We start from the raw sequence: 20,322 nt of genomic DNA on the forward strand, positions 1-20,322 counted from the left end.
GTTAACTGGCATTCAGGACATGTCTCACATAGTTTCATGATGTCACCATGTATGCCTGGCCAGTAAAACCGGGACGAGATGCGGTCCGTGGTTTTATCTCTGCCCAAATGACCACCCCATGGGAGAGTATGGGCTAGGGTGAACACCGTTTTAATCAACCCTTTAAGGACTAGCATCTGTCGAATGACCTCCCCTGTTTGTGTAACCTTAATCACACGATATAGAATGTCATTCAACAGTTCAAAATGTGGAAACACTTTTACACCCTGTTCATCCATTATCTTGTTGTTGACCTGTACCACCTTCTCATATTGTCTAGCTAGAGCTGGGTCCTCCCTCTGCCTCTGACGGAAGTCAGGAAGAGTGCAAAAAAAACAGGCGCTTACCTCAGATTAGAAACAAAAGTGTGCTTACAGTAAAGCGGTCATTTATTTGAGCCTGAGGAAGTCGATGTGTCGACGAAACGCGTTGCTCTAAACCACCAGAAGATTTTGACCTAAGGAGGCTTCCGCAGTCAGACCGTGGAGCAGTGTTTGCAGCCCAGCAGGATAGTTTTTCTTCCTGCATCCCGGACGCGGGAAGGGCGCACAAAGCTGCTCAAACTCGATCCTGGACTGCGTGAGGAGGCCAGGGGTCCATTCTATATGTATGTGAGTCCATTTGCTGTTTTAATTAATAAATGCGATTTCTTGTGAATATTTAACTGGAACCGTGCCTCACTTGTTTTTCTCATCACCCAACCCCTCCCCCCCCCCCCCACGCATCATAACACCTGGGGGGAGAGCCTGGCTGACGCCTGGGAGTTAGCACTGATTTTCGTGCTGCCCTGGATACTGGAGAAAACCCCCATTACGTGACGAATAGATGTGGATGGGTTAAATTTAACCCTAAAGTAACCAATTTCTACACCAGCTCACACAGGGCCGTGTGAGTATAGCCTTATAGATTATATATCATTTCCCCTAACCCTATCAACATACAGCTATATCTAGCTGGGAGAGGCACAGCTCGCCCTCAAGGAGGTGATCACTAATTGTGGTTGCTTACACATGGCCGTGTAAGTATTATTATATTTACAACCCGCCCCCCTCCTTTGGAACTACTGTCAATATTCATCACCATTATTATTGTATATGTCTTTCTAATCCCATGCTCCCCCATTGTTTGTTTGTTCCCAGGAAGTCAGGAAGATCCAGGTCTGGCAAAATTCCCGTATCTATCTGTTCCCCACCCTGGTCATCCCCGGCCATGACCTGCAGTCCTTTGGGCTGACTAATGTTACCAAGAGTCCCAGCCTTTCTTAACCAGTCCTCTTTTTCCGCACGTCTCTGTTTACGTGTCTTTGGGACATGGTGTCTACGGGGAAAAATCTCTGGGGAAAAAGGGAACAAGTCTCCGGGCTTCTCCGGTACCAGAGAAGTAGGCTCCGTAGGAGTAGGGGCCAACAATGTTTCGAGGTTGGGCCAGTCTCGGCCAAGTAGAACAGGAGCAGGTATCCAGGGAGCAACTCCCACTAGTAGGCTAGCCTCTTGATCCTGGATATGCAGTAGAACGTTCGCCGTCGGGTATCTCTTTGTATCCCCATGGATACACTCGATATTCCAAGGAGAGTCATAAGATAGTCTATTGCTTGGAATTAGGCCCTCTAGGATCAGGGTTTTTCCAGAGCCCGAGTCCAGCATGGCGTTTACTTTTGTCCCCTCCAAGAGATGCTGGGACTAACCACGGATTGTGGTCCCCTCGGAGACAAGCTGTGGCAGTGGTTCTGCCATATGAACAGTCCATCTCATCATCTCCTGAATCCGCAACCTCGGTTGTCAGCGGAAGCTCTCGACGGGGCTCAGTGTTTGGACCTCTCCGCTGTTGGATGGGGTCCTCCCTTCTGGTTGGTGGGGTTATCCTCTCCACCGGGTGGGTGACAGGAGTCCAGGTTCTCGGGGAATACTGTGGGTGGCGGCCTCCCTTGAGTGATCCAGTAGCCTCGGACCCAGGATGAGCGTCTCTGTGGGAGTTTGTACCAGGAAACCTCCGAGATGGGAAAGGGTCTTCCGATCGGGTTGACTGGATCTCCCGAGCTGGCGGGTTGTAGACCCCTCGATTGTCTGCTCTCCGGCCTCTAGCATCACCGGAAGCAACTGGTGTTTGCACCGGCCGTTCCCAGCTATCCTGTTGGGTGTCGTCGCCCAGGAAGTTTTCCACCAAGCGGACTGCTGAATCCAGGGAAAATGCAGCGTGTCTTTTTACCCAGGAGCGGGAGGAGGGGGGCAGTATCTGTATGAATTGCTCGAGCACAAACTGTTCAAGGATCTCTGCCTTGTCATGTTTTTCCGGTTGTATCCACCTGGTACATAAGTCTACTAAGTGGTGGGCTACGACCCGGGCTCTGTCTCTGTTTGTATATTTGACTGTCCGAAACCGGTCAGTAGGTCTCTGGAGTGAGGCCTAGGCGATCCAGAATAGCAGCCTTTAGTTGCTGATAGTCCATGGCCTCGTCTGCTGGAAGAGCCTGGTAGGCTGCCTGAGCTTCCCCTATGAGGAGTGGAGCCAGAGTCGTTACCCAGCGATCAACTGTCCAGCCGTGGGCCGTGGCTACCCTTTCAAAAGTGAGGAAAGCCTCTGGGTCTTCGTTTGGCTTCATTTTATGCAGCATCACCGGTGGGTTATTTGGAATCCCTGGTCTGCCTGGGGCTGGGCCTTCGGCCAGCAATTGGAGTAGCTTTTCCTCTCGCCGGGCCTGTCGCTCATCTTGCTGGGCCTGTCGCTCAGCTTGCTGGGCCTGTCGCTCAGCTTGCTGGGCCTGTCGCTCATCTTGCTGGGCCTGTCGCTCAGCTTGCTGGGCTTGTTGCTCAGCTTGTTTCTCTGCTAGCTGGAGCTGTTGCTCAAGGAACTGAGAAAAAATTGTCTCCATTTTTTTTCCCCGTCTGTGTGTGTGTGGCCCTTCAGATACAGGGCCTGTCCAACATCCCACTTCTGACACCACCTGTGGCAGGACGGCCTGTAGCCGAGGTCAGGGAACAGTCCACACGTGTAGTTTCAGGATAAATGAAAATGTTCAGTGGCTTTATTTCTCCACAGCAACATAACATGCGGGTACACTGTCCCTTTAAGCAAATAAATCCTGCTCCACGTTGGGAGAAAACTGACTAACACAGCAGTCCTAGCTAGCAGGCTGGCTGGCTAAACCATACCCAAACCGTAAGAGTCTTTTTAAGCAGTCATGCAAACAAATGAAACAAATCTTACTTTGGCTGCAGTAAGTAGAGTGCTGTATCCTTCTGGCTAGCAGCACATATATCCATGTGCTCTCATCTGAGACAGGCAGCTACTGCTGGTAACAAGATCCTTATTTACCTTCCTGGCTCATAAAACATAAATACATTGATTGTCACTGTGTCTGAATGAGTGGCTCGGTGAGTAGAATACAAGGACACTGAGTTTGAAGAGTTCAAATCCTGGTGTCAGCTCCTTGTGACCTTGGGCAGGTTACCTTATCTCCCTGTGCCTCAGGCACCAAAATGATAGATTGTAAACTCATCTGGGCAGGAATTTATGCCTGCAAAAATTCTATGTACAGTGCCATTTATTATAAGGGGTGTTAAGGTAGGCAAAAGTTGCACACCCTTTAGTGAATCTGGGCTATAGTGGGCTATTTATTGAGGACTCCTGATTTGAAAACTGCGCAAAAATGTCATCAAATTTTAAATAAATCTGTTTTTCTTTACTTCATTATTGAGCAGTTGTTGAGCTAGGGAACTGCAATATACAGTATAACCCTATACACAGCGTGAAACACAAATGGGGTAATTTATCAGTCTCCTGGCTGCAAAGCTGGGACAAAACAAGTTACAAAGATACTGTTAAAAAACACTTATTATTATTAAATATTATTATATAATCCCCTTTGGGGGCCTGGCTCACCTGGACTGGAAGTTAAGCCTGAGCAGAAGTCGGGCCTAACTTCCGGGAAATGTCCCTTCCAGATCCTGGGCAGGCCTGCCTCTCATTACAGCTACTGGGTGGGCACACCGCAGCAATCACTTCTCCCCATGCCCAAACCTATACCCCCGGCCCATACCTAATCCCTCCCATGCTCATATCCCCTGCCTCCATATCCTTTCCACCCCATCCTGAGGTGTGGGGTCCTCTGCTGGCCACTGCCTCTCTGGGAAACTTCTTTGGGCCCTCAGCAGGGCCCCTCGGTGCTGCAGTTAAGCCTACAGGGCCCTGTGCCTTCCTCCATTGTTGGCTCCGGGCTCCACCCTCTGTTCTGGCCCTTCCTTTTCCCAGGCCCATACCTTCTTCTTCCCCTCCCTAGGCCTTACACTTATCCTGCCCCCAGACCCATGCCTACTCCCCCAAGGCCCATACCTACTCCCTCCCCCCAATTTCATACCTACTCCCTCTCCCCCGGTCCATACTTACTCTTCCCCAGGCCCATTTCTACTCTTCCCCCCATACCACCTTCTCCCCCCTCATACATCCTTCTCCCACCCCCCTGGCCCATAGCTCCCTCTCCCCCCTCCCCCTTGACACGTTCTGAGGTTTGTGGCCCTCTGCCGGCCACTCCTCCATGAGACTTCTTTGGGCCTTTGGTAGGGCCTGTAAGAAATCGGGGAACATATTCTTTGCGGCGTGTTCCATCCTTACCTGCTGCTGCCGCCGCGGCTACTGTTCCTGCCTATGCACGCTCCCATTACAGAGCATGCACCCGCAGCTCTTCTAGCACTGACCCTGATCCCGTCTCCCGCACGCGTCGAGCGTCTCTCCTGCGTGGCACGCACACGCGATGACATGCAACGATTCCCAGCAGCGCGGCATGTCTCTCTTCCCTGCCTTATTGCCTACATCTTATCCCAGCTCCGCTGGGGTCGCGCCTCCGCTCCGCCCCCTGTCCCTATTGGCCTGTCCTGCCTTTAAATACTTCCTGCTTCCTCCTAAGCTTTGCTCAGCATAATCTTATGTGGCCTCGTGAAGCTCACTTCGTTTGTGCAGTGCTCTGTCTTCTTTGCAGTTAACCTCTTGTGTATCGACTCGGCTTGTTGGTGGACCCTTCTGGATTTTGGACTTTGGCATAACCTCGACTACGGCGATCTCTCCTACCCTTGAACACGGCATATGTACTCGGACTACGCTGCTCTCTCCAATCCCAGACCACGGTTTACGAACCCCTACTATCCTGTCTTCTCCAAACCCGGAACTCAGCAAGTATACGGCTTTTCCTACACTCTCCAACCCAGACCCGGCAACGCTAAACTATCCGCCTTCCAGGCACGCCTCCGCTGCTGCGGGTGTGTGGTGTTATTCCTTCCCACCTCAGTGCCGGGGTCTTGTCTTGTTTGTGGGCAGCGCGAGCGTTACAGGGCCCCTCTGTGGGAATTACTCCGACCCTCAGCAGGGCCCCTTGGGGCTGCAAATATGCAAACATTTCCTTGTGCCCTCCTCCATAGTTGACTCAGGGCTCCCGCCTCTGTTCAGGCCCATAACTTCTCCCCTCACCCCTCCCTAGGCCCATGCATGCTTATCCTGCCCCCAGACCAATGCCAACTCCCCCCTGGCCCATACCTACTCTCCCCCTCCCATTCCTCCTTCTCCCCTCCTCATGCGTCCTTGTCCCCACCCCCAAGGCTCATAGCTCCTTTTTCCCCCCCTCATAACTCCTTCTCCACCGCACCCCCATCATAGCTCCTGACATCATCTTACATTAGATTTGTCTAAATAAGCCTTAAAAAAACAAGCAGCAAAGTCAGGGAGCCTTTGGAAGTTGCAGACTCTGTGGCATTACGTGAAATATTGCTACACAGAAAAAGTTGGAAGAGATCCTCAGCAGGCATTGTGAAATAGTGCAGATGAGAAACTGAAAAATATTTCCCATACAAAATACATCCTTTTATGGTTCTTAAAATCCACTCAGATTTTTTCCTTGAACAACTAATTTTTTTTTTTTAGTCAACTAGGAAGGCTTGCAGATATAACGATAATATTAATCTATTTTTAGGTATTAATGACGTGAAAAGTGCTCAAAACACTATAAATAGAATTGCCAGGCACATTAAATCTCTACCCTAAAGAGCATACGCTCTAATTTGCAGATTACTGGCATTGGATCTTGAGCTGAGTTCTTCCATATGTAGCGCTCTTACCATTAGGTCACTTATTTGATCTGTTTTGCTGCCAGAGGGAACAGCAGTGAATTGCAAAGCTCCTCTGTCAGGAAAATCCCTAGTTGCTTAAGAGACATACTGTATACTGTCGTACAGTAACAAGGATGGGCGCCAGGAAATGTAATAAATAAAAAGTTGCTTTATTGGACAGCCGTCAGTAATGCTTCACAGATATTGCCATACTGGTTACTTGCCAGAAACTTGTGGCCAGTGCCGCCAACAGGGGGGGGGGGGAGAGCCAGGAGAAGTGTCCTGGGCCTGCCTTTGTGGGGGGCTTGACGGCCCGACAAAGCAGTTGGGCTCAGTTTGCAGCTCTCTTTGACGTTAGAGAGAGGCCCGGCCCGTGTCGGCATCAGAAGCTCAGCGTTGGGCAATCAGTGAGGGAGGCCTGAAGCTGGGGAGAGTCGGGCCCTGCAGCAATCAGAGGACCGTCAGCCGGGCAATGTATTTGAGAGCGGGGGTGGGGGGATATGTATTTGGGGGGGCAGAAGGGGGTTTGGTATATATTAGGGGGTGGGGGGTGGTATGTATTTGCGGGGTGGAGGGGTTTGGTATGTATTTGGGGCTGGGGGATTGGTATGTATTTGGGGTGGGTGAGGGGGTTTGTATATTTTAGGGGGTGGGTTTTTTATATGTAATTGGGGGGGGTGAAGGTTTTTTGTATTGGGGGGTGTTTTTTTTGTATCTATTTTGTTGGGGGGGGATTGTGTGTGTAGGGGGAGGGAATGTGTGAGGAGTGCGGTAACTGATGGAGGAGTGAGGGAGAGAGTGAGGAAGAGAGAGAGTAAAAGTGAGATGAGGGAGAGAAATACATGGGAGGCATTGGGGAGGAAATGAGTGTGAGGACGGGACATTGAGTGGGGTAATTGATGGAGGGGGGGAGTGTAAGAGAAGAGAGGGAGTGAGATGGAGGGGAGAGAAGTACATGGGAAGAGGGGAGAAAAAATAGAGGAGGCTCACGAGATGTGAAATGGGGAGGCTTGCAAGACCGCCGACATGCTGTTGGGGCCCCCGGTCGTAACTCTAGTCCTGGGCCCGGGAAATCTGTCTGTGGCCCTGCTCATGGAAAACAATATCATTCTGGACTTCATCCCATGGCAGCTCTCACTCCTACCCTGGGGAGGCACGTAACTTGTTACCCATAGTAACGGATAAATTGTCAGTCTCTTGCATGGGATTAGTAATGCTAGAATACTTGTCGAGTGGGAACTCCTGATTTAGCAACTTACTACTGTGTTGTAACGGTTATGCTCACCACAAACCTGGACCGGACCGTGGGGCTGAGGTGGGGATAGATATACACCGACCTTAGACCACGAAGCCTGATCCAGGTTGTGAGTTCCGTGGTCAAACGTAGCCCGGTCAGGACTGGAGAAGGCAGGGTAATGGGTAGACAAGCCAAGGTCAGGTCAGGTGGCACAGGAGCAGAGGTTGCGGTCACGAGCAGAGGTCCTCATCAGGAAAACAAGGTAGAAGTCGCTTCAGCATAGAGAGCAGGATCTGGAGCTACCACTTCAGCGTAGAGAGCCTGAAACTGGAACTACGACTTCAGCGTAGAGAGCCGGACACTGAAACTACGCCGCTTCAGTGTAGAGAGCAGGAACTGAAACTGCACCGCTTCAGCGTAGAGCAGGAAACAGGAACTTGGGATCCAGTTCTTCAGCACAGAACAGCTCCCCCTAGCCCGTTACAGCTGTGAGCAGTAGAGGCTACTGGAAGCAGGAAGATTGCAGAAGGGAAAGCACAGAGGATCCAGCGCTTCAGCACAGAACAGCTCTCCTAAGCCGGGTACAGCTGAGATTGGTGGAGGTCACTGGGAACTGGAACAGCAGACAGGACAAGAAACATCGAGGGCTTCAGTGTAACCGCTTCAGCACGGTGAAGTCTGCCAGAAACTATGAGCTATGGCAAGAAGGCCAAGCAAGCCAAGCAAGCCAAACAGAGGGGCTGTGGCAAGCACAGTTACTTTAGAAAGTCTTAAAACGTCTATGTTCAGAAATGAGGAAATGGGAGATCCCAGTATAAGAAGGTCAGGGAGCCAATGAAAGGACAGGGGTGTGAGGGAATTCCTCCAATGACGGAGCACAGAGACAGAGCCTCCCCAGGAGGCATCCAGGCTGCAGTGATTGCAGGAGCAGGGGATGCTGATTGCAGAAACAAGGAGGAGTTGTCTAGAAGCTGCATAATTCTGTAAGGAATAGGTTTCAGCCAAACCCAGGAGCGGATTCCTTACATGCGTATGGCATACTTTCGCCATACCTAATTGATCAGGAACGTACAAGGAACCTTACGGGTGGGCCGGTCCAAACATACTCCAGAATTACTATGCCAAGAAATCCTTACCAAAAGCATGCTGTATCCTTATCAATAGTGAGAACAATTAAGGGCCTTTACTACTAGCGCTTATCTAATGGGCACATTCCTAACTGAAAGCAACTAACGGTGACAGGACAGATTTTAATACAGAGGACTATACACATAAACCTATTTACAGGACTCATGGTGAGGACTCGAGTCAGAACTGAAGAACCTGCTTCTAGAACATAGGGTACAGATATATATACCCTCTATTCACCCTATAGTGACATCACGGGTCACAAGCCATACCAGGAAATTGCAACGACTTCTGTATCATCATCCTGCAGCACATGATGGGGTGGGGAGTAACCTGAGTGAGCCTACACAGTTAATGGGTTAACTGCAATAGTGTCCCCCAAAGCGGGGCTACATGTCCTAATACAAAACTTTAAACAGGGTGAACAGGTTACATGGTGCTCGCACTGTTGCAAACATTGGGATTGAGAGCACTAAATTTGAATCATAGAACAGAAACAATCAGAAGGTATGTAATAAGCAGTCCCATGCTCATATGTACACAGCACAATAAAGATGTGCAAACCTTTCACCCAAGTTTACCCTGCCCTTTTTCAGCTGCAAAAATATTTACGACCTTGGCAGAGTTTGTAAGCGATTCGCCAACCATTGAGTCGATGTGTATTGCTATCTTGCTTAATATGCTCTGTTGCAAAATTTGCTTAATGCTGAGACTATAATTAATGTACACACACCATGTTTCGCTCACTGTGGCTTTCTTTAATGTTTCACAAGGCATCAAATTTTATTCAAATGCTATAAATGTTGCACATGGATTTTGGACAATTTCGTACATATTTAACGTGAATAGTTTAGGATGAGTTTCATCATAAAGCAGCAGTTTACACTGGAGAAGTGTCCATGAAAATGTATCTAGTTATCTAACAGTTAAGGCCATATACTGTATGTACAAATCAACACTGCTAGACATCTTAGAGCTCATTCATATAAATGGACCATATGAGACCTTAAGTACTAAGCAGTGCCATGCTATAAGAAACATACCAGTGCCAGAAGACACCCTACAGGCTATTCACTTGATAGACCTTAAGGTGTCTTAAGTCTCTGGAACGTGTCTTACAGAGTAACACCACTTACTAAATATGGGCGAAGGTGTATACCACACCATAAGGTATCTTCTTCTGACAGTAAAAAAACATTATTAGAGCCTACCGATAACTGTATTGTTGACCCCAGTTATCTAGTACACTTCGACCACTTTAAGATCGCCATTCCTGCAAAATATCTCCTGGTGAATAGTGTGATAATAATCCGACCAGTCCTTCTTTAGATCTTACTCCAGGGAGGTAATTCATTAAGGTGCGATAGTACTGAATAGGCAGTCCACACGGAGTGTCCTGTTCAAGTCAGGGAGAGTTTTCTGGGTAAAACTTGCACCTTAAGAATTAACTCCCTTGATGCTAAAGTTGCTAATAGACTCGAGAATGGGAATACAAGAGAAAGTATGGGTCAAAATCATTATATATCTCCCTGTTACTACGGAGTTTGATGGTGAGTATCCCCTATCAATCACTGATATAGGGGTAGAAGACGTGTCATTACAGTTCTTACTTCTTACCTATTCTGTGCTTGGGAGCCCTGCAACATATACAAGCTCAGAGGTATTAAAAGTCTGCAGCAGCAAATCCCACCGTATTCTGTTAGGTCTTTTTCTGGTCTGAGCTACTTGGAAGAGCTAGAGGCGTAATACGCTTTCGACCTTTGAGAGGTTTGTGAGAATAGGGTAGGTGCACTAGGGGAAGAGAATATAGAGTCAGGAAAGAGGGCCCTGTCCCAAGAGATTCTGCACAAAGTGGAGAGATAGGCAGGATAGCCCATATTGCTGGGGTCCCCAACGTGGTACCCAGGGCATCAAGGTGCTCACTAAGCCTTTAGTGGGTGCCCGCGACTGACTTTGTAAGAAGCTATATTCTAGGTACATATGCAGCCACCAACACTCGACTACATCTCAAGATGAAAATTGCACTATGCTGCAATATCTCTTGTGAAGTGGATAGTTTATTGGCGGTCACTGCGTAGATAGGAACTCAGCCATAAATGATGATTAAAATCAGCTTTATTCAGACATGGTGCTGGACATCACAGAGATTCATATCCTCTGACGCGTTTCGTTCCGTTAGATCTACTCTTTGATAAAGTTCCTAACGGAACGAAACGCGTCAGAGGATATGAATCTCTGTGATGTCCAGCACCATGTCTGAATAAAGCTGATTTTAATCATCATTTATGGCTGAGTTCCTATCTACGCAGTGACCGCCAATAAACTATCCACTTCACTACTCTACTTCCCTGGCTGGAGCACGCAAGCGATCCCCTGCTCTACAGGACGTTTGTCATGGGACCACCTCCCTCTGCAGCTGTGGGGCTTGCCGGTGCACGTGACGCGTCGTGGGAATCCCTCCCGGAGCAAGCAGGTCGGCGACAGCGATGACGTCATACTGAAGCGCAGCCACTGTGGAGCTGAGACCGGGAATTCATCGAAGGAGCAGTGAAGACACCAGGCGGGTAAGGGCAGCAGGCATCGGTTGGTTGCTTCGTGAGTACAGGAGGGGAGTTTTCAAACGGCTTCTCATCCTGTCTCTATACTAGCTCCTGCATAACGGGCCCCCCTCCTAGGTATTTAAGTCTGCCTTTCCGTTCCCTCATTTATGTGTTCATGAACATTCTAATTTTCAATCGCAGTGGGATCGTTTTCCTTTCTATTTCATGTATATATCTGAGTTTGTTTGTCATACATTGACCCATATTAAGCTACACACACTCTACAGAGCACCGGACATTATGGGGTTTATTCCCCTTATTCTATATGCAATATCTCTTGAGCTGGACCGAAGCAGACTATAATGGCCCATCGGATTAACACAGCCGGGGTCCCTGCTGTGTGAATGCTACTGGGGTCTACCTGTCTGTACGAGACGTGCAGTAAGAGAGAGACTGAATCAGTCACTCTACCTGCGCACCTCTAACAGGCTATTGTACGGGGTTTATTTAATTTTAATGTTCCAGTACTGTAGCAGGGGATCTCTGGAGCTGAACCACTTCCTGAGTTACAGGACCCATTATTGGGTATATAAAAAATAATGTTTTAATAGTAACTGAAGTTAAAATAAAGCGAGGATCATACCACAAAAAGTAATCCATGATATAGCTTACATAAATGTAGCATAGAAGTGTGTGCAGGCGGTCATGAGCAAGGTCACTGGGAATAGCTCGGTATGGAGCTGCTACTAGGAGGAGTATGCCCACAGAGAGCTGTAGCAGGGTGACCAATCAGTGCGCCGTTAAATAGCAATAATATATGTAGCCATGTCACCTGTGGCTACTATTCTGCCCTTGTACTGGCAGTAAGCCCTGGTACAATCAGGCTGCAAGTAGTTGACATGGCGTTTTCCCCCTCCTTGGTGCTGCACTTGAGTGACAGTGGGAGGCAGTTACATCAGGCCTGGGCATGACCAATCATGAGACAGATCTGGTGCCCTCCTCCTGCCTGTACTTAAGGACAGTGCCGCCCCAAATTCAGTAGTGGCTCTACCCACTTTAGAGGGGCAGGTCACATAGCCAAGAGCCTAACTATTGTGCCTTCTCTGGTCCTCTGTGTGTACCATACCTCTGTCCCTGATAGAGGGGCAGAGAAGAGCTGGGATTGAGGCGGGTGTCCTTGGCCTGTAGTGAAGGTCCAGGGACCATCCTTCATTGAGTAATCATTCTACAGTGGGAGATCATCTTCAGTTCCCTGGAGCCTACAGCAGATGGAGGCGCTGCACTGCTAAAGATATGTGGGTAATGTACCCCAGAAACCAGATCATGTGTCCCCAATACCTTCAGCAGACGACTCAGCCCTCCTGTTTACCAGCAGGTATCATGCACCACATACGTAGTAATGGACAAATCTCCCACCGGGTGGAGGAAACACCGTTACATTTGGAGGCGCTGCTGAGATACTGCTCAACAGGCAGGATTTCAGCTATGCAAGGCTGGAAGTAACAAGGTGTGCTTCCAGATCAAGTGCTGACATTGAAGGAGGGAGGCTAGGTGTAGTGTCCGGGGCAACTTCTTTCCCCAATTACAGAACTATGCTTTAGATTGCCCTATCGGGTGAATGGTCTGGAGACACAAGGGCTATTACTGTTTTAAGTCACCCTGAGGTGGGTAGTCAGGATGCCTAAAGGGGGTGCTCTGGTTAACTGAGTCCCAGGGACGTCTGAAGAGGGTCCACGATGCTGGCAGCCAAGTGAGGCGGTGTAAGGGTACTGATAGGGAGTATCTTAGGAGGGGTGTCTGACGTACAAGGTGCCTAGACATATCTGTTGGAAGAAGCCCAGAGTACTACTAGCCATAACCAGACCATGGAACCACAGAGTGCTTGTAATGGACTGTAATCATGTGTAGTGTATTGAGAGGGAGCTTTCCTAGCCTGAGGTACATCCTACTCTTGGTAGACTGCAACCATGTGCTGTTCAGATCCACAGGAAATTAATTCACGTCGGAGTTGCGATTCCTATACAGTCAGAGAACAGACTGTGCTCAAAATGGTGGTTATCTTGTCTGGGAATGCACCACGTGAGTCACATCATCCAAAATGGCGGTTCCCGCCAAGAATGGGAACTGCGTGGGAGGTTTGCAGAAAATCTGCACGCCTTGTTACAAGTTCTGCAAGGGTCTTGTGCGAAAGCCAGAACCCCACCCAAGAGATGTGACTGGCTCAGCCAGGAGTCAGAGTCACTCCCAATCCACGTCATCGGGTGCCCCTCCTCTAATCTCCACTAGAGGGAGGGGGCACGATGACAGCTAATGCCTAAAGTCTTTGGAGATTAAGGGAGGTACCGGATGTAGTGGACCGCACCCTCAATTCTTTGGAGTCTGACGAGTGAAAGGAGTGCAACTACCATTCCTCTTGTTCCCGTGTCTATTATGAGTCCCGAACATGTCAAGTGATATGGACTTTACCCACTATCGACTATCAGGAGGGCTCCTGGTGGTAAAGGTGGAGGGGAAGAGGTACCTCAGATGCCTATGCCTCAAGTGTGATTTCCCAGGTGGCGAACTGACTTGGGGAGCCGTATGCCCGCTGCGGAGCACGTTTCCTGAAGCCCACGCTGCTGCAGACTACGGAATTCGCAGAAAATGATGTGACTGACCCCCAATTCCTGGGTGGTCGGTGCTGCTAAAACTCAATCTGCCTCAACTATGGAGGCCTCAGAGGGCCCGTGTACCATCGAAGAGGATTCAGGGAGTCCGAGAATCCAGATGACCACAGAGTAGGCTGAGACAGTTCCAGACCCAGTCCCCGCAGAGGAACCAGAGACAGTCAAATAATCGGATCCAGCCCACGAACTCCCGGGTAAGGTGACTGCCTGGGGGGATGAGACACCATTGTTCTCAGAGGCGCATGAGCCGGGACCGGCACTGCTAATTGCTGCTGATGACTCAGAAATTATCCGGTGCCTCTCTCCCTGCATAAGGGTCCCTACCCTCCTCCTGTGGCAGCAGCAGACAGTTGTCCATGGTGTTTTGACTGCTGTTGAATATGCCGACCGGCGCTGGGGAGGAACAGAACAGTTCTAATAGCTCCGAGAGATGGAGGCGCCCTGCAACAGTAACCACCACTGTGAGACCTGAGAGGCGGATGAGCCTACCCTTCGTGGAGGTGTCCAGAGGCCGATCCAGGGATTCTCCGTTACAGATGGAGGTACCTTCCGTGCCAATGTCCATGAGGATGACGACGATGCCACACCCGTGCAACGACCGGATGTTGACGTGCTTCCGGTGCGGGATATGGAGCTGTTCCAGGAACCCGCAATACCTGCCTGAGATGATGTCGTACTACGAGCGAACGCTGGGGCAGATGAGAAGCCTTCGATTCCCGCTCCAGTGAGTACCGTTATAGCTCCAGTGAAAGGAGCTGCCTTTAATCAATCTATGAAGGAACATTTGGCGCATAAGCAAGCAGCTGCTGCCGTTGCCAATACAACGTTGATCCCTGAGGCAGATAGCCCTCCGGTATGTCCAGATGTCCCAACCCCTGCTTTTCTGGCCCAGTCATTGGACTATTTACGGGCCAATAGGCCCAAGCCTACCCTCGCACCTCATGTGGTACGTATCACGTTGGTGTCAGGTCCAGGTAGTGTATCCACACGAGACATTGAACAGGATTCAGACATTTTCAAGGCCCCTTTACCTTCGACCAGTTACCTTGCCTCACTTCTTTTGCCGAGATTTCCGAGCGGAATTCTGTCAAGGACACCCCTTCCACCAGGATAGCCCAGGGTGGGGTTTCCGCCTGGGGAAGCTGATTGGGCATCCCGAGAACAGTACTCTAAAAAGAGGAGTTTGCGAGTCGCTAGACTCTTATTCAGTCGTCGAATTGGTCTTGGAGGAATTAAATGTTAATAGATAATAAGGACATTGATGAATATGTATGTAGTGTAAACAGTGGGATCAGCTATGTCTGTTGCTATGTTTGTTGTTTCTGATGTTTCAGGGTTCTCAAACACCACATCACACAGAGAGTCTGCTGTAGTGGCGTCAGCCGTGTCCTTGCCCTGGTGGCATCCTAGACTCAGGGGGTACTTGCTGTATATGGATCATACTAGATTCCTGTTAGAAACAGGGAATGTGGTAGACCTTTGGTGGGCAGAGGGAGTGTTGAACCCCAAGGAGACTGCAGAGGCCATGATAAGAAGAGAGAAGGTTGGGTATAGTATAGCCCACGGGAATGGCCCTAGACAATTACGAACCTACGTTTCAGAAACCATTGTTCTAGGTTCAGCCAGGCCAGACTGAAGGCCACTGTTTAATCAAAATCAGCCGAGCTGAGCGGCATGTGGTACAGAAATATAGGAACTCACACAGGTTCGAATACCCCTATGTCCCAGAGCCATTAATGAGATTGACGAGAATAGGGAAACATGGCTGATCGAGACCGTTGGGGCCTATGTTATAGAACATAGTAGGAGCACTTTCCATAATGTGGAAGAAAGGGTGGCCTACTTAGTTGGAGTATGGATGGTAGGGAGATCAGTGTACATAGACCGAGTGGTGTATGTATCTGAACAGTTCCCTAAGAAGGTGTTCTCCCCTGTGACTCCTCTCCTCCTACTGTGACTAATGATTCAGGAGCCTTAGTAAGAAAGCCGTATCCTAAGCACTATTATTGATAAGGTTCTCCATGTTGGGAGCAACCGTTGTTCTGTAAGGCAGCCATTTTATGGTTGTAGTCAAATAAAGGTGCTAAATTGTTCCAGTAAGCTGTAATGACTGTATTCACAGAAAATCTATCATGTATATTATATGTGATGTCAATTATGTGAATGTTATTCTGTTATGTTCCAGGTTACCTTTAAGGATGGTACCTGAAAATATAGGACCCAAGCGGGGTCATTGGGATTCCACCAGAGGGAGAGTGTAGCCATGTCACCTGTGGCTACTATTCTGCCCTTGTACTGGCCGTAAGCCCTGGTACAATCAGGCTGCCAGTAGTTGATTATGGGGTTTTCCCCTCCTTGGTGCTGCACTTGAGTGACAGTGGGAGGCAGTTACATCAGGCCTGGGCATGACCAATCATGAGACAGATCTGGTGCCGTCCTCCTGGCTGTACTTAAGGACAGTGCTGCCCCAAATTCAGTAGTGGCTCTACCTACTTTAGAGGGGCAGGTCACATATCCAAGAGCCTAACTATTGTGCCTTCTCTGGTCCTCTGTGTGTACCATACCTCTGTCCCTGATAGAGGGGCAGAGAAGAGCTGGAATTGAGGCGGGTGTCCTTGGCCTGTAGTGAAGGTCCAGGGACCATCCTTCATTGAGTAGCTGGCAGTTTCTGTATTGGGCAGAACACTACATGAGAGAGACAATAAACCCTTTCCATTCAGTTTCATTTTTCAAGATTTTCTTAAACTCGCCTAAACTTATTAGTATTTCATTAGTAGAAAATAAAGAGTTGCGTTGGCCGAGAATCAAACCCGGGTCAACTTCTTGGAAGGCAGCTATGCTCACCACTATACTAACAATGCAAAAACATAAGCATTGAACAAGTACAGTAGGTAGAGTCAGTTGTCCAAAAGTCTAAATTCCAGAACGGCTTTTGAACATTTAGAGAAGAATCCATGGAACAGCTGCTTTCCATTATTCAGCTTTTACAGTGTTTATTATTCCACGTGGTAACCATCGTGTAATACTTGTGTGAAACGCTGAGGAACAATAACCTCTATTTATCAAGACTGTAAGAGCTGCGACTATTTCTGTAAAAAGAAAAGAAAACTGGTTGACTTTGGTTGCAGAGGTTTTTACGAGAGCCTAATTCATTAAAATAACACTTCTAGTTGGGGCGTATTTCAAAGACCACTTTGGAAAGACCACAGAGAGGGTGCATACTGCAGAAGCATTTCCAAGGAAACAAAGTATAAATTCAGTGTTTCAACCTCATCACATTTTTTTTGGTCAGCAAGTGGATTGCATTGGTTTGGATGTGTAAACATAAGAAATCAAAGCCGCCGCTATGTATGCTTGAGTTTAAGGTGCATGCATTTATGAGATAAGAATATAAATTACAAACAACTATTTTTCTTTAGGTTTCTTTTTAAAGTAGCAATCTCCCCAGAAACCTATGAGTTAGTATTTTGCCCACTATATTCATGTCTTGCTCTTTATAAAAAAAAGTCTAATGTTAAAAATCACATTAATTTCAGCTTCAAGAACCCCTTGCTTCCCGAGATATTTACCAGGAAAGGGGCTGCCTGTAGCATCCCCTCCATGGGAAACAGAATGGCGTTTAAATCACCCGTGTTATGCTGGCCCATAGGAAGCCATGGTCAAAGAACCTGGCAGTAAACAGCGGCACCTATCTGGGTAAGTATCTCAGAAACTGGAGATAAATGTGGTTTAGCTCTGGAGACCCCCTGCTTCCCACCTATATATGTAAAAAAAAGGGAGAGCCAAAGGGGACTGGCCCTTTCACCCTTTGCCTCATGATTACTGTATGTAGCTACGACCACACACAAATGCTCTTCTCCTTCTTAGGGGAGATCTATGGAGGGCCCTATGGAGAGTAGGACGCAATTTGAACTGATGGCAGATGGAGGAAGGAAGACCTCCTCTTCCATTCCATCATCAGTGACAGAGCCATCACATGATCGTGAGTGTGTGAAGGGCAGTATCCAGGGCCTGTGCAACCAGTAGGCGCCTAGGTGGTTGCCTAGGGTGGCACATTTTGGGGGGTGGTGGAGGCAGCACTAGGGAGGCCAGGAGCAAAACAAACTGCTTACCTCCCAAGTTGCTTCCACACTCCACTGCAGCATGTTCCTGCTGCAGCTACATGTTCTCTCTGCTGCTGCACGTAACTTTTCTGGGCAAGAAAGGGGTGTAAAATGGAGTGGGGGGTGTAAAACAGAGGGGGTGGTGTATGTAAAAAATAAGGCAGGTATGTAAAAACGGAGGGGGGGAGGGGTGTGACAAGGTGAATTCAGTATGCCTGGGAGACCTATGTATAGGTCTGCAGTCCAGCAGTGACCTGGTTAATCACAGCTTAAAAAAAGGCTTGGTTAATTAACCAGGTCCCAGCTGCCTCATTAAGGGGCTTGAAAAACACAGGCTCTTGACTTATTCAGGGCTCTTCCTGATTGAACCAGAGAAAGACATGCTGAAGCTCTGAAAGGAGAAAGCATGCAATAAGGTCTGTTTATATTGGAACTCTGGCTCTTCTGTATCATAGACTTGAGAAACCCTTGCAGTGAAATGGGCGAAGCCCTTATCAAGGACTTATGTTTTTGTTAACCCATTATATGCTGAAGATAAGCTCTGTTTTGCGTCACCTTATTTTGGGGTGAAATAAAAAGCCTATACTCAGGACACCCACTTGTCGTTGAGTTGTTCCTGCAACATATGGCAACATATGGAACTTCCGAACAACCCCCGGTTCACATGAGGAAAATGCGTCCGGCTGAGGACCCAGAAGCTTTGCTGTTAAACTTTTTAAAGGGTTGACGAGGCCCAAGGCTGGTCCATAGATCGCTGGGCAACTGATTTGGGCCCGCTTCTCATAGGAAAAGCCCAGGCATCATATTAGAGTCTACCTGCAGATCAGGCTATGGACTATAAGCAGGTAAAAGCCGCCATACTGGATCGCTTAGGCCTTACCCCAGAAGCCTACCGGCAGCAGTTCAGGAACTTGAAGTTCACCTCTAAGATGAGACCCCAGGTCATAGCTCAGCGCTTATTGGACTTGTGTACTCGGTGGATACAGCCCGAGGATCGCACTAAGGAGTCAATTCTCAAAATATTTGTTCTGGAGCAATTTCTACAGGTGATAACCCTCCTGCACACTCTGGGGTAAATCACCATGCTGCCAAAACCTTAACTGTGGCTGTTCAACTTGTGGAAAACTTCCTTGAGGCTGAGAACTAGGAGAGGGTCCTGGGACTACCAGCACAGACTCCATCAGCTCCGGCTGATACCCAGAGAGGGTGGCCATTCCAGCAGATAACTACAACCCATCTATTCACGACCGCCAAGCCTCACGAAGGGATCAGTCAACGGCATATGGAGTGCCCACAGATGGATTGTTCCTTCAGCATGACCATTGCCTCTGCCTTCCCCAAAGAAAGCTGCAAGCCCTGGCTAATTCCAGTTCTGCTTAGGGATAATTCCATCCAGGCCCTTGGGGATTGGGGCTCTGGGAAAACCCTTGTTTTAGAGGAATTTTTACCATGCTTTCCTATGACTCTCCATGGAGCATAGAATGTATACACGGGGATATCAAATATTACACGACGGCCAACGTCCTGCTACAGGTAAAGGGTCGGGAGGCCAGGCTAGAAGTAGGAGTCACTCCTTGGCTCCCTGCCCCCCATTTTTCTTGGCTGGACTGGCCCTTTTTCTCTAGTTTACTGGTTCCCTCCAAGGGAGGAGCCTCCTTCTCTGATACAAGAGAAGCCCGGTAAAATGTTCCCATTCTCTGCTGATCTATTCCGCAGTAGATATATGATTCCAAAATCTCAGAAGCAAAGACACTGTGATAAACAGGACTGGTGACAAAAATCTGGGACTCAATGTGACAATACAAAGATACCTAAATTACAGGTAATGTCTGGGAGAGACAGAGTTTGGAGAGTTACCAATACTTTCTTTCCCTGATTTTCGGCAGAGGGAGGGAGAAGGAGGTACAAATTGATCACAATGTATTGAATGCACAAGGAGTAATGGTGTTCCCTCATTTTGAATTGTCAAATTACATTCTGTATCGGGTGAATAAGCATACACAAACAGGGGAGGTTCACCAGACAAATCTTGGTCCCTCAGGTGTTTATTAAAGCTGTCTTAACCCTAGCCCATACTATCCCATGGGGTGGTCACAAAACCATGGACCGTATTTTGTCTCAGTTTTCTTGGCCAGGGATGCATGAATTATGTGCGGCATGTCCTGAATACCAGCTAACCAGTCAGAAGGGGCAAAAACCAGTCCCTTTGGTTTATCTACCCTTGGTCTCAGTTCCCTTTGCGAGGATTGGGGTAGACTTGGTAGGTTTATTCTGGTGATAGTTGACTATGCAACAAGGTACCCTGAGGCATTTCCCCTGAGAACAGCAACTGCTAAGCAGGTAGCCGACAAGTTGTTGGAGCTGTTCTCATGGACCTGACTTCCCCAGGTTATGTTGACAGACCAAGGGACGAATTTTATGGCTAAATTGATGCAGGATGTCTTGAAGTTACTAGAGGTCAAGTCAGTTCGGACATCGGTCTACCATCCACAGACTGATGGATTGGTGGAAAGTTTT

This window comes from Ascaphus truei, chromosome 2 (assembly GCF_040206685.1).
Source record: "Ascaphus truei isolate aAscTru1 chromosome 2, aAscTru1.hap1, whole genome shotgun sequence".
Lineage (NCBI taxonomy): Eukaryota > Metazoa > Chordata > Amphibia > Anura > Ascaphidae > Ascaphus > Ascaphus truei.